This window comes from Triticum dicoccoides, chromosome 2B (assembly GCF_002162155.2).
Source record: "Triticum dicoccoides isolate Atlit2015 ecotype Zavitan chromosome 2B, WEW_v2.0, whole genome shotgun sequence".
Lineage (NCBI taxonomy): Eukaryota > Viridiplantae > Streptophyta > Magnoliopsida > Poales > Poaceae > Triticum > Triticum dicoccoides.
In genome coordinates this window covers 168295032-168303413 of record NC_041383.1, presented here as the reverse complement: position 1 = coordinate 168303413, position 8382 = coordinate 168295032, and the positions used below count along the sequence as shown (strand labels likewise).

General features: G+C 44.7%; 1 pseudogene; it reads left to right on the top strand.

Moving 5' to 3' along the window:
- Positions 1-6134: 6134 nt before the first annotated feature.
- Positions 6135-7286, top strand: LOC119362822 (annotated as a pseudogene).
- The last annotated feature ends 1096 nt before the right edge of the window (positions 7287-8382 follow it).

Sequence of the window (8382 nt, the reverse complement as noted above, 5' to 3'; positions counted from 1 at the left end):
TACCTCCCGCACCATCGAGCGGTATCCTACGTGAGCCTGGCCTAGCTAGCAAAAAGCGAGATTCCATCAACCAGCCAACAAGCAAGTGCATTTTTTCCTTCGTTTTTTCACATTGTTTTTTTGTTTGTATGTTTTTCGTATATTTTACAATATTTACAATATTGGTCAAAAACGTTAGCTACAAAAATGTTCACGAATTTGAAATAAAATGTTTGTAAATCCGAATTTTTATGAATTCAAATAATGTTTGTGAATTTTCAAAAAATGTACAAGAATTTTCAAAATGTTCAATATTTAGAAAATGTTCAGGAATGTATTTTTTTATGAATTTCCAAGTTTTCACGAATTTGAAACCCTGTTCATATTCGATAATTGTTCATGAACTTAATTGTTCATGAATTCAAGTTTTTTTCACGAATTATAAACAAGGTTCATGAAGTGGAAAATTGTTCATGAATTTAACCACAAAAATCATCACTTCAAAAACTTTTCATGAATTTCAAAAAGCATCAAGAATTCAAAAAATGTTCATGAATTTGAAAATTCATGGACTGAAAAAGTTTGGAATTTGAAAAAATGTTCGTGAATTCAAGTAATTCTCGTGAATTAAAAAAGAAAATAAACTGGAAAAAAGGAAAGAAAAAATCACAGAAAAATCTATAAAACCGGTAAATAATGAAAATAAAAAAAGGGAAAAACCTTTTTAAATCTCCCAAAAGTGGGCGGAATGTTTTAGAAGCTTCCTAAAAGTAGCGTTCTACCCGCACGTATCTACTGCTAATGGGCCGACCCACAATAGTGCCTTAGTGAGTGATTTCACCCGTAGCGAGCGCTATTGGCGATACATATTGTTAGATGGAAGGGTGTGCTCCACTGCGCCCGGCTATAACATGTCTTAGACAAGCCTTAGTGCTGAAATACTAATTGTGCATGCTTCACAATAGAAAAGCAACTTGCCTGACGTAGGAGTGAGACACCAACAGACTTTTGGACTTGCCCTTTATGGCGACGGGCTCTGTGCCGCTCGTCCCCTCCTTCCTTGATCCCTCCCATCCTCCTTTGCTCCGGCTGCTCCCACCATACCCGGTCGCCGGCGGCCATGGTGGCGAGCGTTGAGTGGGAGGGATGCCTAGATCTTGTTCTTTCATATAGCCATAGGCTTTCTTTCCTCTCAAATAAACTTGATTTGGTTCTTCCTCTCTTGCTTCTGTTGCATGCATCTACAACCATGGCGGTCGGATAAGGGGTGGTTGGAGATCTCGTGCTAGTCAGATTGGAGGCCCTTGTCCAGGGTTCCCCCGATCTGTGGTGACGAGGGGCTGTGTTGGTTCCCGGATCTGGAGGATCCCCTTCTCTCATTCATCTTCTTTGTGTAGACGTCATGGAGATGGTGATGGAGGATGCAAATCCGTAGCTCGCTATTGTCGCACGTATCCTTGATGTCCTTCTTTGAAGTAAGAGTATCGATCCCACAGGGAGCATAGGAAATGGAATTTGTCTCTCGTTGATATTTTTAATATTGTGCATGCAAGTTAGTTGCGGTCCAAAGCAAAGTGGAAATATAAGTTTGAAATATTACAAGTGAGTTGTGAACACAGAATAAAGAACAAGATTAAAATATAAATATGCAATCACGGAATTATGGTAGTTTGGACTCAATAGGCTAAGTCGTTCTCGGGGAGTCCGGATTCCCCTCTATTATGTTTCTAATGCGACCTATGCTAATGGATAGTTCTAGGTTCAGATTCCCAAGCCACTTGTTTCTACAAGTGGGCGGAGCCAAGCATAGATACGTGCATACATGCAACAACCCGGTATCACATACACCACCACCTTTTGTCCACACACTGGCTTTAGAATGGTGATTAAGGGTTTTCTCATGGACGCAGCTAAAGGCGGTCTCCGTCGATCCCCTATTGCAATGACCAAGGAAGGAGGGAAATAGGTACTGTCAGTACAAAGCTTCACAAACTCACCTTCACACAAATAGTAATGACCTTTCATCCAAAAGAGGCATATGTTGGATGGTCGACTTCACCCATCAAGAATATCATCAACATAACATATAAAGAGGATGTAAAATCCTATCATCGTTTCGTACCTAAACATACTAGGGTTCCTACCTAATAACATGATGAATTGTGATAAACATGGATGAAACTATGTAATATAAAAATGGACCCACAAGGTCTATCGTATAACAAAGAAATGGTGATGGGATGGTGAAGGTGTAGATGGATGATCTTGATGCCTCCTCGATGGGAGTGATGTCGCGGTGGAACCCTTCAATCAATCCTCCCTCCGGATCATTTCTAGAGGTTAGGGTTCTTCATTCTGGATGAGTTTGTGGTGGCTGTAGGCATATGAACCTTGATCCGATCGCCCAGGGTAGAAGTACTGGACTAGGAGGTTGCAACGACAGCTGGGACGATCAGCAGTACGAGCACGCGTGGTCATATTGGACACCATCATTTGCTCTAGAGCCTGGCCTTGTTTTTTCTTCTCCATTCCACTTCTCCCTTTTATGATAGTTTTTTATCGTGCCAATTAACATGATTTTTACATCATATCCTTGGCATTCTTTCCTCGTGCCCCCAAATACCTACGTAGATGAAATGCTGGTGAAAAAAGAGAAAAGGGTGCGTGGACGTGGTAAAATCCTAAAATCCTAACACTAAGGTGCAAAAATAAAAGGTATAAAAATTACGCAAAAATTGGACACATCAATCCACACCTGAGTTCGATGCAGAGCTATACCGCTCATTGGAGAGCGAACGATGGGCATTCTTCATGGATCTAGTGACTTTTCTGGTCGAAAGACGTCCAAAACTCCCCCCCCCCCCCGGGCCCAAATGCCTAAAGGGAGGCGTCATAGCGTCATCTCGGTGGTCGTGGCTATGTGTTTCATCGGCCTTGTCTCCCCAAGTGGTTCTGAACCTTGTGATAGCGAGGTGGAAGCTGAGAGAAGGTTGAGGACCTAATTGCAATTCAGTATCTCGGATTGGGGTCCTTCTTGCAAAGTCTAGTGACTTATTTGTAATTTCTAGTGTCCGTTGGGTCCAACTATAATCATAGTTGTAATATGTTTTTATGAATAAAGTTTCGGGATCCTTGGGGGTCCCTTTCTCTGTTAAAAAAAAGCAATTTACCTTCTCTACATTCAAATCTGCATCTTATTAGTTCCTATCCTGGATCCCAACATGATGCTAAAGCTGAATGCCTACATATAGTGCAACACTGAGACCACATAGGTGTAGAGACGACCACTAAACCATCATATAAAAAATATGCAAATGGTAGCAAGGCCACACCAAAAAGACATTTTCTCCAGATCTATGGCTACTTTTAAAAGTATATTGAAAGTAGAGGGTATAACAAATAGTGATGATCACAACTTTTCACATTAGCTAGTCATTCTGTTTTCTCTGACTATTGATGCAGTGTAGGTATATTGTGAAGGAGCTACAGGAAACTCTATCAAGAAAATATCAATAAACTTATGATGATTTTAACCTAGATTAAGCTTAACTAGAAACTACGGAATTTCTAAGAAAGGTAAGGGGCTGCTGCATGATTCATTCTCGTTAATAAATAAGCTAGCTTTGGTACCAAGGTTTTGCTTTATAGATGCTACACGGTTCTACACAACACACGACATGTGACTACTTAGAGAGCATTCCTATCCCCGCCTCGATGGTGTGAATAGCGTCGTCGGAGGATGTGTGAAGGTATGTCTTTGTTGGATCTCGTGAGATTTGGTCGGTGCTGGTCTTCGCTGGATCCATTTGGATCCACTTTTTGTTCGTCTTCGTTTGTGTGGTTACAGGTTTGATCTTTATGATCTTCAACTCTCTTCATTGGCGATGGTTGCTGCTCTAGTGCACTGGTCCTTTGGGATCTTAACACGATGACTTTCCGACTGTCTACTACAAGTCTACAACAAGGTTTACCTGGCTCCGGTGGGGGAAGGGCGATGATGGAGGCGCGCTTTCGACTCGCTCCAGTGCTTGTAGTCGTCGCTAGGTGGTCCATATACCTGGTTGTAATTTTTATTACCTCTTATGTTCTCTCTACTGTCATGATTGATAAATAGATTGATAATTTCTCTCACAAAAATAAATAAGAATAAAAATACAATTCGCGCTAATGTTCGGAAGGAAAGGGTAACATTGTAGTAGTGTCCTAGTAGGACTCTTGTATCTTAGACCTCTTATATAATGTGGGGAGAAGCGTTCACAGTCAGACTTTGGAGATGTAGCCATATATTGATGAACCATGTTAACAAATATATGCGTCGTGCCTCGTGTGAGTGCTAGGTCCTTGAATGATCGACGACGTGTCTTGGATTATTCTAATAGCTCAGAGTCGTCGAAAAAGAAAGATTGACATGACATTGAAGGAGGGTTCCAGTCATAGAGCACGAGACGATAAAACGACCCCCGTGTCGCTCGTGTCTGGCGACTCGGGGGATCTCGCGCCGCCGGCCTCTCAGTCCGCCATCGGACCTCCCATCTCGTCGCCATCAGAGGTTGACCACACGCAAAGGCTACACGGATGCCTAAGACAATGGCGGCGGGGCTCTCTGCTTTTCCATCGATGGAGCTTTCTCCTAGCCCGATGGTCCTTCGATCTACATGGCACGGCGGCCGGTGGCTTCCGTGATGGTGTCCATGATGGCGTCTCCTTGCAGCGTATTGCATGTGAGCACCACGATCCGATTCGGATCCGCTCCTCCATTGATTGTTCGATTTCACTGCTCAGATCTGGCGTGTCGGCATCCAAGGGAGTCCCGCGGTGGTTGGCCCTGCTGTTCTTCCTGCTCCAAAATTTTGATCTGCTTCTTGCCGGTCTCCTTGATCCGGACACCGACAGGTTCCAGTCTTCTTATCGGAGATCCCAGCTTGTGGCGCACGGCGTCACTGAATATCTAAATCGAAATCGATCCGGTAAGGCGTGCCCTCACCTTCAGCTAGAGATGCTTTATGAGGGTGTGGCGCAAAGCTTCGCTGTCTTGCCGGTGCCATGGAACATGTCTAAGTATAGATTTCCACGGTGTTGATAATGGTGAAGAAAGTCATGATGGATGTGATCAGAGACTTGTAATGGCGGAGAGGAGTTTTGGTTGCGCTGAAGAATGGCGACACCGTTTTTTCCCCCGTGTGTCGGGTGTTGAGCACTTGCAGCGGTGGCCTTGGCAGGAGGGGCGGCAACACAGGTGGACAATATTTTTTGGTGTGCTTCTCTAGTACTGAGCCGTGATCTCTAGGGTGAAAAATCCAAGGCATGACCTTCATTGGTTGTACCTGGCAATGGTCTTGCGAAGGCATTGTTTTTGGGATTTCGGACTCTCTCCAGGGCGAAGACTCAAGATCTTTGATCGTGCGACGACAACGCTTGCGCATTGTTTCTTTCTTGAAGGCGTCGCTTTTGAAGAACCTCTTCTGTTGTCCGGGTGTTGTCTTTTTGTGGTGTTTAGAGTGTTATTATTACGAGTGTTTCATTACTGCGATGGGGTCTTTGTTTTTATTTTTCTCTCTTTTTAATTTTTGTTTTTGGCTGTATGCATCCTTGATCTCTTCGATATCTTGTTGGTGCAGAGACTGGGTGTAATTGATATCTTCGTGATAGTAATATGTTTCCCTTTATCGAAAGTAGAGCACGGCAATAAGCCACGTTTCATCGATGGTAGTCTCCAGCGATGCGATGGAGGGGCAATGGATTAACCACATGTCCGGTGATCCCGTCAATTAAGATGGCCTGCTACTCCTAGTTAAGATGGCAGCTGGAGAATCGAATACCGAGTCCTAAGCCTGGGGTAGGTCAACTCTCGGTGTTTGCGCCGCCACCAAGTACTTGCCAGAGATGTAATCTCAACGATGCGTCAGTACTTATCTTCAGACGCTTCTACAGCTGACCAGTTCTAATCAACTAATTACCGATTAAGTAAATACTCCACGTGCATGCTACCGTACGTGATTAGAGAACTTGTCATCGGTTCACTATGTCAGTTCACAACACAAAGCGTGCGCGCCTTCCGCGTGTGAGATCCAACACTCATCATCAATCACCCATGCACGGCCTCCACTATATATACCGACGCAACCCAGTCTGCTTTCAACACGCAACTCATCACACACTCCCCCGAGCTCACCCACAATGGCTGCTAGCACTAAGCTTGTAGCTCTTGGCTTTGTTGTCCTCGTGAGCATTGGGTTCACCGATGCTTCGAGGATGCTGGCTAGTTCCTCTAGTGCTGGGGGTGGAGGCGGGGGAGGCGGAGGCGGTGGCAGCTCGTCGGGTGGGGTTGGGAGTGGATGGGGTGAAGGGTCCGGAGGAGGCGGTGGCTTGGGATATGGTGGTGAGAGTGGTGGAGATTCCAATAAGAATTACGTTGCCAAGGGAGCAGGTGGAGGAGGAGGAAACGGTGCTGGCGGTGGTTCTCAAGGCGGAGCCGGGTCTGGTTCCGGCTCTGGTGGTGGAAACGGTGTCGGTTCGAGTGGATCGGCATCAGCCCCTAGTGGCAATGGGTACGCCAATGCTGATGGTCAGGGTGGGGGCGGTGGTGGAGGTGCTGGTGCAGATGGGTCAAGCGGGTCTGGAGCCGGAGATGGTGCCGGCGAAGGATACGGTTAGAGTGGCATAGCAACCGCACCAGCTCCTTCTGCTGGTGGTGCCAGCTACTCTGATGCTGGAGGTAGTGGTACTGGCGGTGGTGGCGGTGATGGAGGAAATGGAGGTGGTAATGGCGCTGGAGGTGGACAGGCGGCCATCGATGACACTTCCGGAGGCAATGCCAGTGGAGGGGGTAGCGGCAACGGTGGTGGCCAAGGTGGAGGTGTAGCTCAAGGTCCAAGCATGGGAGTTGGTTCTGGTTCTGGCTTTGGGGGCGGGCATACTGGTAGCACTGGCTCCTTTGGTCAAGGTTATGCCACCGGATTCGGTGGTGGAAAGGGTGGGGGCACGGGCGGCAGCTACAACGGCGGGTCTGGCAATGGTGGAGGTAGCGGATCCGGAGGCGGCAAAGGCGGATACCACTAAATTTCAATTTCAAACAAGCAAGAATCGGAGCCCAACACCACTTCTAGTCTCTTTGTTTCACAATATTCCACATCATTTGTGTTTCTCTTCATTCGTAGGGTTTTTACTAGGCGCCTCCTAACAAAGGGCTCCATGATTCTAGTGGAAGTACTAAATAGTTTAGTGGAGCAATCTACTAACATGTAATCGCTACCTACGAATATCTTATGTTATGATCTCTTATATGTTTCTTTGTTAGTGTGAGTACTGGATTACTCCTTCGAACCAATGTCTTATATCTTATATATACATGTAGGGTCGCGCTATTCGTCACCCTTTGTAAGGAATTCTTATTCCTTACACCAGCCATCTCACACGGTCACAATTCAAAACATAAGAAACAAAAGTATGTGGGGTAAAATTACAGCCTGAAAAATGTAACCGGTCTATGTTCCGTGAAGCAAAAATGGAGCGTCATAATATTACTTTGGAAAGAATGAGGTAGGATTTGGTTCTCGGAGAGAAAGGCACGAGGTAAGATTTGTAACCACCAACGTCAGGTTACAACTATCATACCATGTCAGCCCATATGTTCAGATTACAACAAACCACATGGAAATCATTTTTCTTTGAAGAAAGATGACATCCACGTGAAAATCTTTACTCTTGTCTTTTGCCAACTGTATAGTTTCAGCTTTGGGGACGTACGAAACACATTAAGGTGCGGTAGAAAGATGGCTAACTAGCTATGCGCCGCATGGTGGTTGGCCACAGTGAGAAAGTTTTTGATTTTTTTAGATAATTTTTCGAAGATGGAATTGAGACATTTTTATTTTTCGGAGAAAAGTTTTTATAGCTTTTTTCTTTTTCTTTTTGAGATGGATATGATGTTCATGTGACGTGAGAATGTTTTTTTAATGTTAAGATGAAGATTTTCTTTTTTTCTTTTTGAGATGAATATGATGTTCATGTGACGTGGGAATGATTTTTTAATTTTTAAATGAAGATGAGGTATGCACAGCTTTCTCTCAAGCTGCGAGCCTCAACCACTAGTATTTATATTATGCATGGATGCCTCCTTAGATAGGATGCAAAGAAGTATGGTCCCTCACGTGTAGATATTTTTTTAGTTGCCCGTGTAGATACTTACCATGTACTGTAAGATTACATCGCTAACTTGCATACAACGTAGGATAATGGGAATTGGCCTACTTTAAAAGAAAGCAAATTCAGAAAGCCCATAGAACACTAGTAGAAAACAGCCCATTAATCCCGGTTCGAGAGGGTCTTTAGTCCCGGTTCTGGAACCGGGACTAAAGGGTCGGGACTAAATCCCAAAACCTTTAGTCCCAGTTCGCTTACGAA